Source organism: Cnephaeus nilssonii, assembly GCF_951640355.1.
Source record: "Cnephaeus nilssonii genome assembly, chromosome: 16".
Classification (NCBI taxonomy): Eukaryota; Metazoa; Chordata; class Mammalia; order Chiroptera; family Vespertilionidae; genus Cnephaeus; species Cnephaeus nilssonii.
The window spans coordinates 42,285,622-42,308,684 of record NC_137087.1 but is presented as its reverse complement, the minus strand read 5'-3'; the positions used below and the strand labels follow the sequence as shown (position 1 = coordinate 42,308,684).

At 38.8% G+C, this 23,063-nt stretch overlaps 1 protein-coding gene and 1 pseudogene across 5 annotated transcripts in view; one reads left to right on the top strand and one right to left on the bottom strand.

Moving 5' to 3' along the window:
• The window catches only part of R3HCC1L (R3H domain and coiled-coil containing 1 like), a 65,213-nt gene that overhangs the window by 28,992 nt on the left and 13,158 nt on the right, over positions 1–23,063 (bottom strand). The window lies entirely within an intron of this gene.
• LOC307112362 (ribonuclease H2 subunit C-like) lies at positions 7,660–8,296 on the top strand (annotated as a pseudogene). The gene has a single exon. The product of its transcript is annotated as a ribonuclease H2 subunit C-like (transcript).

Here is a 23,063-nt window from a genome sequence, read left to right as displayed (position 1 = left end):
GATGAAAGTAATTATCACATTATCCAATGTCCCATTGTAAAAAGAAAGAAAAAAGCATGCCCTGACCAGTTTGGCTCAGTGAATAGCGCGTCAGCCTGGGGACTGAAAGGTCCCAGGTTCGATTCCAGTCAAGGGCATGTACCTTGGTTGCAGGAACATCCCCAGTAGGGGGTGTGCAGGAGGCAGCTGGTCGATGTTTCTCTCTCATCGATGTTTCTAACTCTTTATCCCTCTCCCTTCCTCTCTGTAAAAAATCAATAAAATATATATTTTTAAAAATAAAATAAAAAGAAAGGAAAAAGCATGCATGTCTCTCAAAGTCATATGCCCCTATAACAGACAGAGCATAACATGTCTCTTTCTGCTATTTTCCAGAAAACACAAAATTTAAGTTTGGAATTCAAACACAATGATTAATCCATCCCAGATGACTGGTAATATTTATTTCTCTGTCCCCTTTTAAAGCCATCTCAAATTCCTTTGGGAAGGAGGCAAGGCACAATCAATTCATATATGTTAATAAACATGTATGTGAGGGCAGAAGAGGAAAACAATTTGTGGAAATCTACTTTCAACTTACATTTGTTTGAACTATGAAATATTCTATAGAATATGAAATGTTTCAAATGAGGTATAGAGTTCTGACACTGACATCCCCTTCAAATGACTTGCAAAATTATGCAAAAGAAAGATATGTATGTAAAGTATGTATTAAAATACCAACGCAAACATCCTGAATGCAAGGTTCAACAGATGACAGATGAGGCTGGGCTTACTTCTCCTTAAATGTTTGGTATAAGTCATCTGTAGCACTGCCTGGGAATAGTAATTTTTGTTGAAAATGTTTAATAATGATTTACTTTCTTTAATGTTAAGGTCCATTGAAATTTCTTCTCGAGTCAGTTTCACAAATTGCTCTAGAAAATGTCTTTTGATGTAAGTTTTCAAATATATTGATACTAGAAGCCCGGTGCACGAAATTCGTGCATGGCAGGGGGTTGCCCCTCAGCCCAGCCTGTACCCTCTCCAATCTGAGACTCCTGGAGGGATGTCCGAATGCCCGTTTAGGCCCGATCCTGGTGGGATCGGGCCTAAACGGACATTCGGACATCCCTCTCACAATCCAGGACTGCTGGCTCCCAACTGCTTGCCTGCCTGCCTTCCTGATTGCCCCTAACCGCTTCTGCCTGCCAGCCTGATCACCCCCTAACCACTCCGCTGCCAGCCTGGTTGATGCTTAACTGCTCCCCTGCCAGCCTGTTTGCCCCCAACTTCCCTCCTCTGCCATCCTGGTCACCCCAAACTGCCCTCTCCTGCAGGGTTGATCACATCCAACTGCTCTCCCTTGCAAGCCTGGTCCCTCTCAACTGCCCTCCCTTGCAGGCCTGGTCCCTCACAACTGCCCTCCCTTGCAGGCCGGGTGCCTCCCAACTGCCCTCCCCTGCTGGCCATCTTGTAGTGGCCATCTTGTGTCCACATGGGGGCAGGATCTTTGACCACATGGGGGCAGCTATATTGTGTGTTGCAGTGATGATCAATCTGCATATTACTCTTTTATTAGATAGGATAGAGGCCTGGTGCACAGGTGGGGGCCAGCTGGTTTGCCCTGAAGGGTGTCACAGATAAGGGTGGGGGTTCCCTTGGGGCGTGGGGCGGCCTGAGCGAGGGGCCTGTGGTGGTTTGCAGGCTGACCACGCCCCCTGGCAACCCAAGCGGAGGCCCTGGTATCTGGAATTTATTTTCCTTCTACAATTGAAACTTTGTAGCCTGGAGCGGAGCCAAGCCCGCTGCTTTCTCCGGGGCGGCAGCCATTTCTGTGGCAGTTAATTCACCTTCTACAATTGAAACTTTGTAGCCTTAAGCGGGTGAGCCCGGCCAGGGTGTTCGGAAAGCTTTGCTTCCCCTGTTGCCGCCGGCAACCCTGGCCTGCTCTCTCAAGCTCCATTCTGCTGCCATTTGTTTGAATTTGTTTACCTTCTATAATTGAAACTTTGTAGCTTGAGTGGAGGCTTAGGCCTGCAACGGCTATGGAAAGCTTGGCTTCCTCTGTTACCTGGGAAACCTTGCTCTCTGTGGCTGTAGCCATCTTGGATTGGGGTTAATTTGCATACTCGCCCTGATTGGCTGGTGGGCGTGGCTCGGCTGGTGGGCGTGGCTTATGTAGCGGAGTGATGGTTAATTTGCATATTACCATTTTATTAGAGAGGATAGAAGCTGATCATAGTACTTTCTTAGCATTCTAATATGAATACTTGTCTAAATATCTAAAGTTAATCATTATTTGTATCTGTCTCCTAGACAACTGTACAATGCTTTTACTTCACAATCTCTCCCATATGTACTATTAGTTTTCATCCAAAAATATCTTTACACTGCTCCCATCTTTTAATACATTTTTTTCTATTGTTACTGTTAAAAAATCTGTTTTTGTCAGTTTGTCATTGCTTTTTGTAGATATCTCTCATTCTTCTCTGATGATTCTCAACATATTATCTTATGAATTTGGTTTTCTCAATTGTCTACTATGTGTTTAAGTGTGTGTTTAGTATTATTAGTTTCCTACTAGGGCAACACTATTTGAATATTTTTGCTATTAGTCTTATACCAGTTCTAGTCATTCAGGGTAATATCTTTAAATTCATCTTCAATATCACCAATTTTCTTTTCATATTTGCCTATTCTGCATTTTATCCTATTCAATCAGTTTTTAAATTTTAATGATTGAGGTCCTATTTTGTCCCCTCCACTGCCCCTGATATCTTTAGTCTTATTAATTTTATAATTAGATTTAATTTTTGTTAGAAGTATTTACTATTTAATAGTTTTACCTTTTGAAATTCTTGAAAATTTAATTCTGCTGCCTCTTGTGTATCTGACTTTTGCTTAAGGCATTGTCAATTTTTTAAAAAATAACTTTGAGTAGTGTGCTCCACATCAGTGGGATTTTAGCAATATCAGTGGGAATTCCATACAGTCAGGCTACAAGCTTTCCTCTATGTAGTGGCTCTGCACTAATGTTAATTTTTAACTTTGAGGTATTCCGGACCATGCAATAAGGATAAAATATGAAACTCAAACTCACATGAGAGTAAAACAATAGCTATAAAATCTCAGGAAACTTTCCCCTTCACTCAGAAGCCAGATACAAACAGGGAAGCTTCCTTATTTTTCTTCTATAACTGAGTAATTTTTTTTTCTAGTCTACTCTTAGATTGAGAGTACAATGCTTTGAGATTTAAGGCGTTAGTAGGTAAACTCAGTTTCCAACTCATCTGTCCCAGGCCCAATGCCTCTAGTCCTATTTCACGCATGGTTATTAAATCTCAGCCTCTTATCAAGAACAGCAACCTTAGTAAAGTAAAAAATAAACAAAAACTGTAAACAATCATCCTTGCTGGTGTGGCTCAGTTAGTGAGTGTCCTCCAGTGCACCGAAAGATTGCCAGTTCAATTCCCAGTCAGGGTACATGCCCGCGTTGTAGTCTCGATCCCCAGTTGGAGGGAGGGGGGGCGTATAGGAGACAGCTTATCCTCACATTAATGTTTCTTTCTTAAAAACTGCAAACAATCTAAACAGAAGTAATTTTCTAAAGTTATGGCTCATCCATACAGTGGATGGATATCCAAAACATAATGCTAAGTGAAAAGAATTTACAATCCAATCTATTTTTTTACACAAATGTATGCGTATGATCCTCACTGATATGGCTCAGTTAGTTGGTGCATCATCCATATACTAAAGGTGGCAGGCTCAATTCCTGGTCAGGGCACATACACCCAGGGTACGGGTTCAATCTCCAGTTGGGACATGTGCTGTAAGGCAACTGATCATGTTTCTCTCTCACATCTATGTTTCTCTCTCTCTCTTCCTCTCTCTCCCCCTTACTCTATCTAAAAACCAATAAACAAGTATGTGCATGTACATGAGTATGCAGTCAAGTAAGGACTGTAGTTCAGGGGTTAGAATCCCAGCCCCTTGACTAGCTCTGACCTCAAATAACTTTATTGTGGCAAAATTTACTGCTCTAAGCCTTAGTTTATTCAAAGGAAAAGATGAGGACAATAATAAATTTATTTAATAGGCACACTAAATAAATAAAATAAAATAATGCATGTATAGAAATTTTCCAGTCATTGTAAAAGTGTCAATAAAGGCTAGCTATTATTTAAATAGGCAGTTGAGTTCCTTAAGTTACAAGTTTGCACAGGGAATCAAAAGCCCTTATAATATAGTACTATTCAAAATGTGCCATGATTACCTACAGAACCCATTTCTACTTGACACTAACATCTACTTCAACTATGTATCCTGGCTTTACCCATCAATCTCTAACAGTCTAATGTTGTAAATATCCAATAATACGAAGTAAACACAATGCAATTCAATTGTGAAGTGAAAATACAAAACTTGAAAAGAATGCAGGATTTCATGAAGCCTATGAAAATACTATTGAAGGAAGTGTTCATCTCATAGCAAAACCCTTGGGGAATAAAGATCTGGCAGAATCAAACCAGTGAACAACTGAAGAAGGGAAAAACCCAAGAAGGATGATGACAGAATAGAAATCAAGGAATAAAATGCCAAAATTTAAGACAAAGCTCTTGAGAAACTAGGAATGCTCTCAATAGTTTTGGTAAAATTGATGCACTAGGCTAGTCTACTAGTATATGATAAACCCTAAAAGAAAAAAAATCAAAGTGAAGGATGCTATCAGACTGTCACATAATTTTAGTGGAATAATTATACCAAGAAGGTGCATCATTCTTTGTTAATTCTAAGAATTAGCACAGCTGTAATTACAAACTAAATTTTTCATGAATAACTATAAAATTTTAGTCTTCATTTTAAATAGGTCCACTCTAATAAGTATTTTCAAAGTACTAATTTTCTCACTTAACAAGAATTTCTCATAAATGTATATTCCTAAGGGAAGAAATGCTATTATCTAAACTCTTAATAGTAGTTACATCTGAGAGAGCAAAAAAATGAGGGAAAAGAATTAAGAATTATTAACTTTTATAGCTATATCTCACTATTGTTTGAATTTGTTAACATAAATGTAGTGTTTTTGTAATTAAATTTAAAAATCATTAAAATTTAAAGATCTGCTATTGTTTTAGATTAAGAGGCCATTACTATAAATTGGTGTAGGAGAAAGCAAAGGCAATGAAATTGATAAACAGATCTTTACTGGACAAAATCACTATAAACAGGAAAATGATAAATGAAGAAAAGAGCGATGTCTTTAATATACTTGATTGGACAATAAAACAAGCAGTAAATAAATCACTTGATGTTGGAAAGACACCTTTAAATGTTGCAGAATGCTGAAGCAATCTCTACTTTTTGGTCAAGAATGATCTAGAACTACATTGTCCAATAAACTAGCCACTAGCCACACAAAGCAACTGAGCACTTGAAAAATGGCTGTCTAAATTGAGATGTGCTGTGCATGTAAAGTACCCCTAGATTTCAAAGACTTGGTATACCCCCCAAGAAAGTAAAATGCCCCATTAATATTTTTATATTAAATATATGTTGAAATGGTACTATTTTTAATATAATGGGTTACATAAAACATATTAAAATTAATGTCACCTGTTTATTTTTGTAATTTTTATGTGGCTAATAGAGAAATTAAAATTACATATGTGGCCTACATATGTGGTCCGTGTTATATTTCTAATGAGATAGTGCTGGTCTAAGATCTTGCCATATCCTTAGTGCCACAAGAATAAACAGTCTGCTTTTTCTCTTGTGTCTTGCCTGTTGCAGATTTTTCCACTTTTAGCGCAAGGGAATATGCCAAAGCAAGAAATCAACTAAAACATGAAGATATAGATAAGCTCATCTCTGCACAAACATTTTAATGTTCCATATGTTCAAAATGATCAAAAATATAAAGCACCAAAAGAAGTCTGCTTATGTTTCATAAATCAGAAAACAAGGTATGTTAGACAACATTCCTATGTGGTAAAAGTTACCCTCAACAAATTTAGAACCATTTCTTCTAACTTAACTTTTTTTCCTGAAAAGAGGGCTTTTTATATATGTTTAAAACTGTAGAAGGCCCCAGATTCAGATTTATTTCTATGCATATTAATAAAACAACTCCCTTTGTTTTACTATACTATCAAAAGAATTCTTATTCTCATTAGTCTATTTACAAACTGGCAAAACTAAGAGATACCAACATCCTTCAACAGTTCAGCAGCCTAAATATCCAACTGTAAAAATATCTGAAAAGTAAATTTAGTGTTTATAATTATCTGTAATATACAAAATATTACATGACACAAGTAAACCAAAAGACTTCTAAGCACTAAGATGATTACATACTTTTAAATTCTAGCCATCCCCTCAGAAAGATTCACTGTTCTTTTTTCCTTAATTTCATAGTTTGGTGAATGGTATCGCTAACAGTTGTTCAAGCCAGAAACCTGGAAGTCATTATCCCTGACATTTCAATCAATTACCAAGCCCTGTTCATTCTACTTCTACACTGCTTCCAGTGATTTTCTAAAATACAAATCAGATTTGCTCATTTCCTAACTCAAAATTCTTCAGTGGCTCTTTATCATGTACAAACTTTAAAGAATCTTGTATAGCATATTTGACCCCTATGACCTAGCTCCACTGCCACCTCTAGAACTGCCTATCTGCCCAGCCACTCCTAATTTCAGATTTTATATTTCATCAATTCCAACTCCTGGCAGTATAAAAAAAATGCCCAGCTGCCTTTTTACACCTCTGTGGTTGAAAGCATACAATTTCTCAGTCGGATACCTGCCTGACAGTCTCTACCTGTCCCTTCAATTCTCACCTTAAAGTTTACTTCCTCTATAACTTTGTAACTGAAGCCCCCCGATATATTATGGTCCTAAGTACCCACTATATACCTTTACATAACTAGTATACCTTTATTAAAGCAATTATCATATTGCTTTGCAGTTATGTGTTTGCATGTCCAGTTCCCTTCTAAACAGTAAGTTCTTCACTGTAGGGTTACTCTCTGTCATTGTATTTACAATACCATAGCACTGCATTTGGTACTAAATAAATGTTAAATCATGGCAACTTAGACTTCACAATAAGTGATACACCCCAACCTCTAATTAAGATTTGGGACCCCATTCACTGATTCATTCCACAAGCATTTATTGAATATCTATTATGTGCCAAGTGCCATCCAGGCATTGTGAACACAGCAATGAACAAAACAGTCTCTGGCCTCAAGGAGCTTACATTGTAATGGCAGAGACTAAAAATAAATAAACATATCCTATCTAATAATAGCGTACCATGTAAATTACCATCACTCCGCTACGCCCACGATTGGGCTGCGGAGGCTGGAGGGCGGGACTCAGGGTGGCCTATCCGGCCATTGAGAGGCACGGATCCGCTGCCACTGAGCGGGGCTATCCTGCTGTTGAGAGGTGCAGGGGGCGGGACTCCCGCCCCCTGTGCCTCTCAACGGCCAGATCCGGGCCGCTGAGGGGGTCCCACCCTCTGCCCAGATCCGGGCCGCTGAGGGGGTCCCACCCTCTGCGCCTCTCAACAGCAGGGTAGCCCCCTCAGCGGCCACGGACCATCAAAAGTGGGGGAGCGAGCTCTGGCCTCAGTCAGCGAGCCAAGGAAACCACGGAAACCCGGCAGAGGATGGAGAGCAGCGACGAGGAAAACATGGAGAAGCACCGCATCCACCTACGCCCCATCACTCTGCGCACACGCTGCACCTCCTGCCCTGTGAAGTCCGGGTTAACCGGCCCGCCCCTGTGGGGCGCTTTTTCACCCCGGCCATCCGTCAGGGTCCCAATGGACTCGAAGTGTCGTTTCGGGGCCGCAGTCTGAGGGGCGAGGAGGTGGAGGTGCCGCCTGGCCTGCTGGGATACGTGATGGTGATGGAAGAGCAGTCGGTGGGGAAGTAGGACTTTTCAGCGGGATCCGACAAGGAGGAGCAGGAGCTGGTGGAACCCCCGGAGGCGCTGGAGTGGGACTTCGACCGCTTTATTCGCTTTATTCATGCCTCCGCCAGTTTCAGCCGCTTCACCCTGTGGGGCCTGGAGAGCATCCCTGGCCCGGATGCCAAAGTGCATGCGGCCCCGACCTGGCCCAGCCTCGCCGAAGCGATCCATAAACAGGTGCCGCAGGACTGAGAACCAGCGCTTGAAACTGGAAGCCACCGATCCCTTCACCAGCTCTCCACTTTGGATCCACTGAGTCCACCACCCCAATAAATGAGCTCTTTCACAGCAAAAACAAAAACAAAAACAAAAAAACAAAAGTGGGGGACCTGGGTGCCTGTCTGCTCCGGCACCAGGCCTTTCAGAAGCCTCTGCCGAGCCGGAGGCTTCTGAAAGGCCTGGTGCACCAGCGGACAGGCACCCAGCTCCACCGTGAAAAGCGAAAGCGTGTAGGGGACCCTACATGTGCATGATTCAATCATGCACTGGGCCTCTAGTATTTAAACATATAATGTCTGATAATGATAAAGGCAATGGAGTACAATGGAGCAAGGAAAGAGATCAAAGTGCTGGGTTGTATGGCTTTTAGAAGGAAGACCATATGGTAAAGTGGAGAAGAGCACTCTGGGTTAATACCTGAGCTGATACTTAAACTGAGTCAGTAAGTCACACAAATTATGTAGGGAAAAGAGAATTCCAGGAAAAAATATGAGCAAGTGCAAAGTTCTGAAGCAGGACAAGTTTGAAATGTCTAACAAATAACAGGAAAACAGGTGTGGTAACAGCAGAGAAAGGGACACAGAGGTCAGTAAGATAACTAAGGGCCAGAACAAGTAGGGCTTAAAGGCCAAGGCAAGAGCTTTTATTGTGAATGTGCTGAGAAATCACTGACAGGTTTCAGCAAGAGAATAACATGATCTGACTAACCTTTGCTGAAGATCATTCTAGCAAAAATGTGAGACACTGACTATAAGAGGTAAGAGTAGAAAGAAGAAAATCTATAAAGAAGTCTAAAAACTAACAGACACGCAGCATGTCTAGGGTAGTAGCAAAGGAGGTAACAAGTAGTGGTTGGATTAATGATATATTCTGAAAGCAGAGGTAACAAAACCTTAGTGTACTGACTATATAGGATGTGAAGAAGGAAAGAGACATGTCACTCAGAGTTTTGGTCTGATCAACCTGAGTGATCACAGTTAGTTACATTTACCAAGATAGGGAAGACTAGGAAAGGAAATGGGAAAACAGCAATCAAAAATTGTGATTTGGATATTTTTAATTTGAATGCCTGCTGGACATCCTGTACAGTTAAGTAACAATTAGATACACAAATTTAAAGCTAAGTGGCGGTGCAAAAATTGGAGATAAATATTCAAGCCAAGGAACAGGACCATCCAGGGAGTAACAAAGATAAAGGGCCAAGAGGATTGAGCCTTGGTGGTTAAACTAAATCCTAAAGGTCACAAAGAGGAAATGTGGCCTGCAAGGGAGAATAAGGAAGAAAACAGAAGTAGCATCCCAGAAGCCAAATAAAGAAAATATTGTTCAAAGGCAAGAGTAATCATTTGCATTAAATATTAAAAGAACAGAATTTTGTTTACTAAATTTGATAGGACAGAGGTTGTAGGTAACATTGGAATGGCTTCAGCGGGGTTTGGGAGACAAATACCGCACTGGAATGAGTGAGAGAGCAAGTTGAGGTAAGAAAGAATGATATAATAGGGAGAAACTGATGATGCAAGCAGAGGATGGGGAGGTTAACTATAATAAAGGCATATTTAGTATTGTTTTCAAATACTGGAACAAAAATTAGCAACTATAAGATTAGAAATTCTACCAATTCCTGCTGTGTACTATTTTATTAGAAATGCAAGGGGAGTATTAAGTAGAGTATGATATTCTGAATTGCTCAATTATTCTCCTCAGGACAGGTAAGGCATCTTGAGCCTCAGGATTTACATATATATCAAGCTCACGTATTCAACATATTTCTTAAGAGTTATTTTTGCCTTAGTGAAGTTTAGGATTCATTAAAGCCTGTACAAAATCAGTTCTTCAGTCATTTGAATCCAATCAGTCTAAGGAACAAAAATTCTGCTTCTTTAGTAATGCTAGCCTATATCTTTGTGGAGTACTGGGCAATCTTATGAATGTAGCAGTTAAATACACTTTAAACTTTTATAAAGTGTTCAGTATTCTGATGACAAAATAGATTACAAAGTTCTTTATCTTGGGTCACTATGGGCTACTACCTATGAAGTCTTCAAAAAAAGATTTCTTTAAACAGGTTACCATTTTTAAAGATAATGGATGGCTCAAAGGTCTATAATAGAGGAAATCTAGTTTTAAGGAAAAAACTTAATAAAGTGCAAAACCCAAAAAAGTAAGATTTTTGGATTTTCCCTAACACAAAAGCATTATACAATAAACCTATTAATTAAATCTGTATTCTCACCTCACAGAGATAATCATTATTTACACTTTGCTGCATATGCATCTAGACCTTTCTATATTTTTTAAAAAGCTTGTGAATGAGATGTATCTGCTATGAACATAGAATCCTGTATAGAAAGACGTTCTAAGCCAGTTTTTTGTCAAAATTTTTTGCACTCCAGTTAAAAATATTTCACATCATGACACAGTACATTCAGACTCATACCTATGTGACTGAAAAAAGTTCCAAAAAATACTTATTTACACTGCTCTTTTTAAAAAAATCTACTCTAGTTCACTTTTAATTTAAAAATTTTTAGATTCTTATAATTTAAATGAATTTATTCAGTAAGCTGTTTCACTTGATTGTTTAAAAAACATTATACTAAAACAGCATTATTTCAACATCAGAAACTTTCACAGCAGGAATAAAAAAAATTCTCTATTTTAAATTACTTGGAATTTTGGTTATAGAGCAAAATAAAAGAGAAATTTTAAAAAACCAAAAGATTAAACCACCTAACCGAGAGTCTTTAACAAAATAATAAAATTAGAAATATACTCAATTTCCACACTTGCAAGGTCCTCCACTCTCAATGTCAAGCGCATTCTGCAAATAACCACGAAATGTCTTTCCACTGCAAAAGAGCTTCACTTTAACATATACTTGATCTAGCACATCACAGAGGTACTTGTGTATAATATAATAACATGAAAAATTACACTTGAACAGCAGAGAAATGGCTTCATATTTTAAAATCTGCTAATGAACCACAACTGATTCGCCTATAGTTTTCTTAATGCATTCTTCCATAAATGAACTTGCATTAGTTAATACAATGACATATTTCATACTTAAAAATGCAAAATAATTCCTAGATCTACTTGGAAGTTTATTCTCACTTCTATTCAAACCAGGTTTATAAAATACTAGAGGCCCAGTGCACAAATTTGTGCACCAGTGAAGTCCCTCAGCCTGGCCTGCGGGATTGGGCCGAAACCGGCTCTCTGACATTCCCGGAGGGGTCCCGGATTGTGAGAGGGCTCAGGCCAGGCCGAAGGACCCCACTGGTGCACAATCGGGTCGGGGAGGGATACGGTCACTTGGCCAGCCCGGGAGGGACTGCAGGAGGGCTTCCAGGGCATGTCGGCCTGTCTCACTCAGTCCTGATCAGCCTGACCCCAGCAGCAAGCTAACCCACGGGTCGGAGCATCTGCCCCCTGGTAGTCAGTACATGTCATAGCAACTGGTCAACCAGTCTACTGTCTGCCCCCTGGTGGTCAGTGCATGTCATAGTGAGCAGTTGAGCGGCCTTAGAATATCATTAGCATATTACACCTTGATTGGTTGAACAGATGACCAGATACTTAGCATATTAGGCTTTTATTATGTAGGATATGTTGTAATTTAAATGAACAGAATAAAGACAATTTGTGACATTAGGCCTATAGTTGGAGTCTAGACCTCCTCTTTAAAATACCTGGACTGAAGAAAAAAGAGGTTTTAAGCTAGGTATTATTTAGAAGAGCAGTCGCCAACCTTTCGGACCTCACAAACCACCAATGGTCCATGGACCAATGGTTGGTGGCCGCTGATTTAAAGGACCTCATATAGACCTTACTCAAAGGCATGCAGAAAACATTCATTAATGGGAAGCAGAATGAGCAAATAGCTCTATTCAAACTGCTAAACTGGATGGCCTCTCAGTCTGTTCATGCCAACTTCTGAAATGCCCTCTTTGAATTATCTGTTTATACAATCCTAGTCACTACAAAAGGCTTATCTCAAATCCAGCTTTTTCCTCTAACTATTTGAAGACATTGATTTCACCCTTCTGTGATTTCTTTTGCATTCATTACCTTTTGGTATTCATTTGTCATTATATACTATTTTATATTCCTGTTTAAGTGTTTCATTTATAAATGTCATCTCATAGTCTATAATATAGTTTCTTAAGGACAGATACTGTTTCTCAAATGCTTCTTGTATCCCCAGAAACACAACAGGTAATCAATTCAGAGAAAAAAAATTAATGTGAAATTTTATTTAAAGTTAATTTTAAACCACTTTAAGTTTTAAATTAATTTTAAATTCATTTAAGATACTTAACTTCTTGGGAAAGCTTATTTTATAGCTTGAGAAAAAATCCAGAAGCACTACACTTTTACTCCCTGAGATTCACCACTGAATCACATTCATCTTTATATTTCCAGAATACAGTGCCTGATACATGCAAAACACTCAAATATTTAAATTTCATTTTCTAAGGTCTCAAAGTAAGAAATGGAACTCTGGAGTTCTATCCCAATCCTCCCATGATTATATTAGTGCCTTGAAATATTTTCTCATGTCTCCTATTTGTTCACAGATTCTCCCTAAATAGACTACAAATATCACAAAGATAAAAACTGTGCTTTCTCCTCTCTTTCAAGCTTGCAGAGCAACTATCACAGTACTGAGTTCATGCATAGAGGTAGGCAATACTTCTATCAGATTTCTTTAAAGTTACCTAAAGGCAGCTTATATATACTTCTCTGCCCCATGTAAAAGCAAATTAGTTACTCTTCCTACTGGGAAGATTTATTTTTCATCATCTTTGGCACAAATTCTAGAATGCTATCTGCCAGGTCCCATGCCCCAATGAATATGCATCCACAAACAATTATGAAGATAGATAGCTTTGGGGAGGGGGCACTCTTTCATCAGGTCCCAATGCTGGCCTGTGGTTAGGGTGAAGGGTAAGTGGGGGAGGGGTGTGGCCCTATGATTAATCACTGCCCACTCTGCTTAGGGGTATTTATCACAGCCTACTGTCAGGTAAATCACTGGAAAAACACCTCTTCAGTAATTAATGTGAAGTGACGGATGGACAGCCCCTGGACCCATTAATCAGGAACATCAGCAGCCTACTGAGATTATGAATGTCAGGATGCATAAACTGCCGGTGGATCAATAGGCCCAGGAATTCATCCAAGGCACTAATTTCCGAGGCATCTCCGGTACATTAGGCTCCCTGGACCCCTCCCCCAATCTGAAATGAAAAGCAAGACTTCAGAACAAAGAGCAGGAGCTGAGTGAGGTCTGAAGTGGCCACTGCAAAAAACAAAACAAAAACAAAAAAACAACAACAAGGAAGCTGCTCATGATTAGGGAAAGTACCAGGATAGTAACATAAGCATAGTACTATACTGACCAGAAGGCTCTCAGAAGGCTCAGTACCCTGGAAAAGCAGGGGAATCAGGAAGACAACAGTTAACATCAGTGCTTAGAGCCTGGTTATCCATTTTAGGGGTAATCCAGCTTCTTGCTTCTAATCTATTACCAATTTTCCTGTCCACATTTTCTTTCCTTTCATATTGGTACCACTAATATAGAGAGAAGAGAAAAAAAAATTCAATTTCTGCTACCTAACAACCTAGGTAAAAATTTCTATTTAAGAAGAAAAAAGAATTTTGAATTATCCTTGAATTTAATTTAGTCTCATCCCTCATTACCATGACAAACTGGTAATTGCCAGCAGAAGTACCCACAGTGTCTTCAATTAAGAAAAAGGTGGTCTTCCTGAAACATTTACAAAGCATTCTGCCAATATACTATACAGGTTAAAGGTTAAACTGTGTGGTGGAATTCCAGCAAAATGAAATCACATCTTAATTCTATTTCTTCTCCAAGTCAAACCAAAAAAATTTCTCCATCAAAAGGGTCTGTTCAAATTGTAAAACAGTATGGAGCTGAAAGAATTACTGTTTGGTTGTCACCCCAAGTTTAGTCAATTCTGTATGGGAAATAAGGCTTTGGCCTCATACTGAACACCCTCTAGGCTGCAGTGACGGGAATGAGACTGCACTTGCTGCCACATCCCGCCAAACCCCAGCGCTGTGCTTTGTGGTCACACTCAGGCCAGGACTGCAATCCTTGGTTAGAAAGTGTCTCAGAGTTACAGCTGCCTGTTCCGCTAAATCTCATTTCATCCTACTGATGGATAGATGGACAGATGGCTGCTTGGTGAAAGCAGCATTATCAGATGGAGCCTCTGAATGATGGATAGCCCTCTTTCTACTTTCTCCAAACCACCATCGATCCAAGCCATATTTCAGTGGTCAGAAGCCCAGTAATATTAAGACACACAATCAGGTTAAGTTACTTGCAGTGTAAACCTCTAAAACAGAAATTCTAACACCTCTGCTTTGCTGTCAAGAACTAGTCTGAAAATGTTAGTTCCATTCTTTCTAGTTTCTAACCCAATGAATCCCAACAGCTCAACGCCCAAAGGGAACAGCTGGGCTCCATTCCTAGGAGCACTTGAAAAGCTAGCTTGCCTGCCAATTTTCTCCTAGCCAGTTCTGTGAAATGAACTCTGCAGTAGTAGTGAGCAGACCTGTGAATATGTGTATCCAGTGAAGTTATTAGAACCATATAAACCACAAAGAGTTTGTCAGTGATATAATCATTAACCTCAAACATGTAGAGCCTTGGATCTACCAAGTGGACCTACCAACATCAAGGAGGGCAATTAAAACCAGAACAGATTAAAATTTTGTCTTTTGCACATAATCCTAAAATGCTGTTTCTATCTAGTCTGCCTGGCTGGCTTCTATTCTCTTGAATACATATCAAATCCTAATTACTAATCCTTCCCTGTTTTCACAAGCACACTTCTGCATCCATTTGCTCTGTCACCTTCTAGATACCCATTGCAGCTTGTCTATCTGGACTCCATGCCCTCTTTGTTCCTTCCACATTATCCTGTGCTCTCAGCAATTCAGAATCATATAACTGGACTCTGTATCAAAGTTACTTCCACTCAAATGGTTGGAAGAAATGGACTCTGACTACAGCTTTGTGATATAGAGTCCCAGAACCCACATGCCCTATTTTTCTAAGCTCACGTATCCCCAAATGACTTCTCCTCTAAATGCTTCACAGTCAGCTATAACCCAAATCAGCTTGGCTTGGCTCCTAATCCTCCTCCTCTTGACTGACTTGCTGTCACCCTGAGCCTAATACTCACAGAGAATTTGTTTGTACTTGTCTGTGGGGCCAGAAAAATGGAGTGGCAACAGTCAAGTGGAGTGGCCACTGTCATTCTTCTTGCTGTAATGGTAATGCACTTTAATACTTTGATATTTATGCCTTAATGACTCCTATAGCCTTGTAACTAGCAAAAAAAATTTTTTTTAAAATCATGTGCTATTTATACAACATACTAGTCAATTATATATAATAAATCAAGAACAGTACTGCCCTTCATGTAAACATTAAAGAATTTTTACAGACTCTTAGAATTACATTACTAAAGTCAGAATTCAATGTCCTCAATTTTTGAATAAGAAAACTGAGGATCTGAGGTTGTAGCATCCATGGTTAGATGGATATTAAGTAGCAAAGCAAGACTGGAACCTAGATTTCAATTACAAATGCTGTGCTCATTCTATTATATTTCTCAGACATGTCATTTTCATCCATGGGATTTCAGAGGGAATGGGGAGGGTAAAGACGGATGAGTGCCATTTGTGTGTGTGCCTGTGTGTTTTGGGGGAGGAAGGTGGTCACAAATAATTAAATTTGGTCATCCATACTATTGTGCTTGCCATCAAAGTTGCCCATGGGATCATCCGAGAGCCAATAACTATCTTAGAGAACAAAATTAGATTAAACCCTGACAACTAGAAACCTCTATTCTTCTTCTGTCTTTATGTATTTGTCCCAGTTCTATCTAGACAGCCGTAAAGAAAAAGAGCAGAAAAAAATCTGATACAAGTAGAATCAGAAAGCAAGATTCTCCACACCTTAAACTAATTGGAGAGAAGAGCAATGTGTCCTCTTTATTTCCAAGGATGCTACATCTGGTCAAATGCAGAGCACAAGTTGACTGATTAGACTTCACCCTCTGGTGGCCAAAATGTGTCACTGCTCCATTTCCTAATTGCCAATTACCTCCATACTAATCTTTAAGCTTATAACTGAAAAAGACCTTTGAAAATTATGTTGTGCCCTAGCTGATGTGGCTCAGTTGGTTGGGCATCGTCCAGTGCACTGAAGGATTGCCAGTTCGATTCCGGATCAGGGCACATGTCAGGGTTGTATGCTCAATCCCCAGTAGGGGAAGTGGGGATTGTGCTTGCCATCAGGAGGCAGCTAATCAATGTTCCGCACTCGCATCAATGTCTCTCTCTCTCTCTCTCTCTCTCTCTCTCTCTCTCTCTCTCTCTCTCTCTCTCATTCCTCTCTCTCTAAAAATCAAATTTAAAAAAAGGAAAAAGAAAATCATGTTATATAACCTCATTTTGGTTGAGAAATTTAAGACAGCTATTTAAGTGGTAACTTAGTAGTTTTATCACCATCATAGCTGCTTAACCAGTTTTCCAACCACTATGTCTCAGGATATATTAGCTGAGCAAAGTTTAATCAGGAAGTTAATTGTGCTGCAAAAATCATCACATAATACACATCAAAAACAAATGTGTTATCCACACCAATGCTCATTGTCATTAGTATAAATGGTCAGGATGACTTTTCCATCTCTTTCCCACAGCAATGTGCCTCATACACTGGACAAGAATTCTACTACGACTATTCTTAGTACCAGATAAAACATTTCTCCTAAGAATTAAAAAAACAACAACAACCCAGCACTTCCCCAAAACAAAATAACTCGTTAGGTGAATAAGGATTGGCAATTCTTTAAACTTTTATTTTATTTCTATATGCTCCTTAAATTCATAGAAAGGTTGTTTATTTGCATTAGCCAAATACGTTTTAGAATAATCAATTTTTTATACTCATTTGCAAGGCTATCTAAAGCCAACACAAAGATCCTTTCATTAAAAATGGTCTTTTTATAGAGTTTCTATTTGGTTAAGAAAAATCTATTAAGCAATGCCTAAGAGAACAATGACATATTTTTCCAAATCTACTGCTGTGAACCATGTCTAATTATGTTTTCTGTTTCATTAAGATTTAGGCCCTATAAGCAAAAGTGAATTAGTGGCAGAGTAGTAATAGTAGTAGTAGCAGAGGAAGAGAAAGAGGAAAAAAATAACCAGCTACCATTTAATGAGTACTTACGATGTGACAGGCACTGTGCTAAATGTTTTACATATATTATCTCATTTGATTACATTATAAGACTATGAAGTAGCTATTATTATCCCAATTTTACAGATGAGAAATCTGAACCTTAAATAACTCAAGATCACACAGCTTCTAAGTGTTGGTTAGGATTTCAAAGACCCTGCATTTAACTCCTAGACTGCCTGATAGCAGAATGCTCTCCCAGTAATATACTAATTTCATAAGTATTCACACTTTGCTTGCAATCTGTATAAATGTAAAGCAACTAAAGAGAATTCAAAGACTGCTGCAGTAAAACAAGAAAACTAACAAGAATGAAAGAACTTTCATGCTTTCACAGCATGCTTAATGCCAATAACCTTCCAGACTTAAAAGTGCTGACAATAATAATTCACTATTGTCTCCGAAACTTCCTCATTCACCTTGCCTCACCCTCAAAGCCATATGGCAAAGAACCTCACCAGGTGTCAGGAGAGGACTCCATCTCTTCTATTCCCCATAAGAATAATCTCTATACTTCTTAGTAGAACTCCCCTAACCATTTCAAAACATTATCCTTTTCTATGTCTTCCCTTTCTCCAGAGGCACGTGTGAACATGGGAACAATGACCAGTGAAACGCACAACTGAGTTCTTAGACTGGAATAAGCTTCAAAGCAGAATGTAGAGTATACTTTCAAATCTGAATGTAAAAAAACAAGAGACTTGTACTTCAAATATATACTGCAGATGTTTTTTTCAAATGTAATCCTGAGCAAAATAATAGTTATAGTATCTTATTATTAATCTGCTTTGGACATTACACCCTTTGTCTCTCTTCATGCAGTTGGACAAAGAATACAGCTTACATTAACTAGGAAGAAACATTTCATGAAAAAAACTGAGTGTTAAAACAATGAAAGATATAGGATACATGATTCCAGTAGGATATTGGGGGCACCAAAGTAGATAAACAAATTATAGCATGAAAAGGTTTTTCTTAAAACACAGTTCAAGCCCCCAACTTATTTTACACTCTACTGGCTATAGTTGTCATGCATCAGCACCAACTGATTTCATGCCTTATAAGCTGGGAAACAGTTTGCAGCTTAGTCTCTTTCACACTCCATTGATAAGGTAACCCCATGGTTCACCAAGTTTAATGTTAGCACCTATTACCATGAGCCACCTCAAATGGCAGTCAGATCAAAGCTTTAATATAACTGAACAATCAAAATAAAGAGCTAATATGCTAATGGTCAGGATGCTGTAATGCGTAACGACCGATCACAGGAGGCTGCCTGCGCGTGAGCGGCAGGGCGTTGTTGCTCCGGAGATGGGGCTGAAGCGGGGAGGCGCCCAGAGGAGGTGGGACCAGCCCCAGGTGACTCCAGAGACTGAGGGAGGGGCTTGAAGCGGCCAGAGAAGGCCAGAGGGGTAGGGAGCTGGGTGGGGAGCTGGGCCAGGCGTGCTGGAGCTCTGCATGGAGTGGTTCGGGTGTCAAGGCAGGGCAGTGGGTGGGTGGGCAGGGCCGCGCAATTTCGCGCGCTGGGCTCCTAGTAGCAATATAATATACAATAGAAAGATAGAAAAGTCTGCTTCCTACTCTGTTTATCTACCTTGGGCAGGCAGATGTTGGGGAATAGAGGGCTGGAGAGAGAAGAAAAATAATTCCCTCCTAAAACTTCTTTCTGACACTACACACCTAAAAGTTGGTCTGTGTTTCTAGATTTGCTTGAAATTAGTTCCTCTCCCAAATATATCCTGGGTTACACTGATATTCTATAGTAACAATAAAAGAGTTGAAATGGATAAGGCTTTGTTTTGGGAGCTGTGCCTCAAACTTGACATGCATTAAACTTGATCTTTTCCCCCTTTTGAATATACAAACTACAGCTAATAAATCACTGAGTAAATTTTGAAAACACAGGCTTAATCTGTGCTAAGTAGTGTGTGTATATATACATATATATATATATTCTCATTTGATCCCAACTACATACTAAGAGGTAGCCATTATTATCTCAATTTTACAGATGAGATACCTGAAACTTAAGTTACAGTTTAAGTCGGTTAGGATTTCAAAGTCCCTGCACTTAACTACTATAAATTATACTACATGCCTTCTAAAAAATGGGTTAAAGCAAAGCATAGCGTAGTTAAAAACAAAAACATCAAATACAATAGCAACAAAAGAGAACAGTTGTAAAGAAAGTGGAGTCCCTATGTTAGAAATATAGTTAGAACTTGGTATCTATCTCCTCCCTCCCTGCAGCTATGCTAACAAGTGTAAAAGCCAAATGTGGCTGTTAACTAAAAAACCAAAAGACTTTAAAGCAAATTTCACTTGAAAGCAGGCAAAGAAAATATTAAATAAATAATAGATAAGATACTAATTAGAGTTTCAAGAACAAATAATTACCTTAGAACATAATATCTTCAGCACAATGCTCTTTTTAGTATCGGGAAGCCTGTACAGAGTGCTACAGACAGCTTTCAAAGCAGAATAATCTACTGAACAAACATGACTAAGGTACTTAAACTGCATTCTAATCTATTATTCTTATGACATAAAAAGAAAGAAAAATGTTAAAGGCTGGCAAAAGCTAACAATAGGTAACTGCATTTTCTCACAAATATCAAGTGCATATACTGTACTAAGTTCTTGTTAGGTATAGTGGAAACTGTCAAGTAGGACTACAAGTAATAACATGGTTTGAACCACATGAGTAATGTAGCCCTCCCACCCCTCTTTAAGTTGTCTCTACCTAACTGGGAGGGTAAGAACATTCGTTTAAGTTGTTTTAAGGTAATATATAATTGCCAAATAAAGAGAAAAGCAGTAAATGATAAAACTCAGAGGAGAGAGATCACTAAGGGACTAGAATGGTTGAAGATTTCATAGAGTAGGTGGAATTGGAACCAGACCTTCATTTTTTTAACTTTTTTAAAGTATAGTTGGCATACAATATTATATTAGTTGAAGGTACCTAACATAGTGATTCAACATTTATATACCTTATGATGTCTTCCTTACAATCACATCATTAGGAACTAGGCCTTTAGAAGACAGAGACTTGAAAGGAAGCATTCCAAGTAGAAGGAATAGCCTAAACAATATGAAGAGGCAGTAAGTCAAAAAGTGTTGCTTTGAAGACAGTTATAGAAACTAGTCTAGATAGAGTCAAAGGTTCAGTGTTGGGAAGTAGTGGAAGATTCTGCTAGAAAGATGGTTTTCAGCCTGGAGAGCCTTCAACACCAGGTTTAGGCAATCTCCTAGGACCTCCTAGGCAATGGAGAATCGAGTCTAAATCCTACAGACAATTCCTAAGAAATGACACTAGTACAGTGTCTCTAGATCTCCTCCATACCATCCCTTACTCCATTTGCCCTTTTATTTACCCTGGCATCTTTTTTAATATGGATCATTGGTGTAAAGATGATAAGATAACAAATAATCTTCACACTGACATCTCTCTTATGCTTACTTAATCCAATGGTATCAATGGCCAAGCAGTAACATATTTAACTCAAAAACAGAAATAGATCAAAAGGAGAGATGGGCTCCAAAACAGTATGATCCAAGTCTAATCCTATAATCAGAATTAGACATGATACCTAGGGGAACCATCAAACACATTTACTTTGTATAACCATTCTAATAATCAGAAAAAGAACTGAACCAAAACCTGCCCCACATTAAATTCTACTCTGAAATACAAATAATATCCAGAAACTCTTGCCTTGATGTCTCATGAAGACAGCTATAGTTGGTTAACTGTCTCTGAAACAATAAGTTGATGGTATGTGTACATACACACATATATGTTAAATAAATACATAAATAAATGACAGGATATACATTTGTCTGGGGTAAAGGCCCAGTCATTTTAGCTCTAGATATAATGATTGGCCTTACTACCATTGCAATAATGCCTTGAAAAGATAAGCCCTATCCCTAGTACTCTGATTTTTATAGTCTCATTTCCTGGCATGAAGTGGTATTTCTAGTGTCTTCAAAATTTTTAAACTTATCCAATCTATCTCATCAAAAGAACACCTAATCTTACAGTCTGATGACAGAATGAAACAAATAACACCTTGAAAGGAAAAGTGAAACACACTATTTCCTCCCTACAAAAACCCACACACACACTCTAGCTGTTGATTTCATCCTATTATCAGAGCTAACAAGAATAGATTCCATTCAAATTGTCTACAGAACCTGACTGAGCTGCTTCGCTCTTCTCTCATTTCTTCCCCTCTCCATCTCCTCTATAACTTACACTCAACCACCCCACTCTGCTGTCTATCTTCCCCCAACTGCTACCCAACAATTCACAGGCTGTCACAGATTGTCAGCACTGTTTGGGGACTTCAGAAGTACTCTTGTGGGACAGTGCAGTGTGTTAGTACCTCATTTCCCTGAACACAATGTCACTCTTTATAGCCAGTTGCAAATTAGTTTCCTCTTAAAAAAATAAAGCTCCTAATAAGACAGGTACAAGGAGATTTTAAATAACCAAGATTAAAACTCACTTTGGTTTACTCTGAGATCTGGGATATTTCAGTCATGCACAATGAAATCCCATGCCTCTACTCATATGAGCCATACAAACCATCTAAGAATATCTGAAGTCAGCTTTCTGGTACTAACAAAAGCAGAGACTACCAAAACCCTACAAAGGAGAATTTTCTTTCCCTTTATCTATACCTATGGCTCCTTATTCTTCGATTCTGAGAAGACTTTAAGGTCAGCTCTCAGCATCAACATTTATTTCTCAATTGCTGTGCAAAACCTTATTTAAAATAAAATTCTGCAAATCACCAACATCATTTCATTATAGTTTCTATCCTTTTTTTTTTCTTTTTGCCACGTGCTTCAGCAGCACACAAGACAATTATCTTCTGAAAGATGCTGTGACTGACCCTCTTATTACCACTAAAGCCTTCACCCTACACATCAGCTTCCCAGTTGCTACTGTCTACACGTGAGAGTCAGAAGCTGAAATAGACTGAAAAGATCATCAGAGGATGTAGGTTAGAAATACATCTCACAAAATAACAGGTCCTACCAGTTTACTAAATTTTCTTTAAAAAACTTTTTAATTGAAAATAACACCTACAGAGTAATATTCAAAAACTGCAATCACTTTCACTAGATATCTATTGTTCATTTCCAAGTTCTTGGAGAGATTCATTCTGTTTTTTTGTTTTTTAATTTTTATTTATTGATTTTTGGGGAGGGGGAGGAAGAGGGAGAGGGAGAAAGAGAAACATCGATTTGTGGTTCCACCCATCCATGCATCCATCAGTTGATTACTGCACGCACCCCAACAGAAATCAAACCTGCAACCCCAGCACATTGGGATAACACTACAATCAACTGAGCTACTCGGCCAAGGCTTCATTACACTTTACTAAAAACTTAATTGATTATCTATTCTTTAACCCAGGGGTGGGGAATGTCCACTGTATAAGGCCTGTGAAATCATTTTATCTGGCCCTGCCAAGGCATTAGAGATGAGTTAATTAAATGTTTGACCAAATATAGCAGGCTAATTTTTAAGTTGATAATTTTGTATGGCCCGAGAATGATGTTATAAATATCCA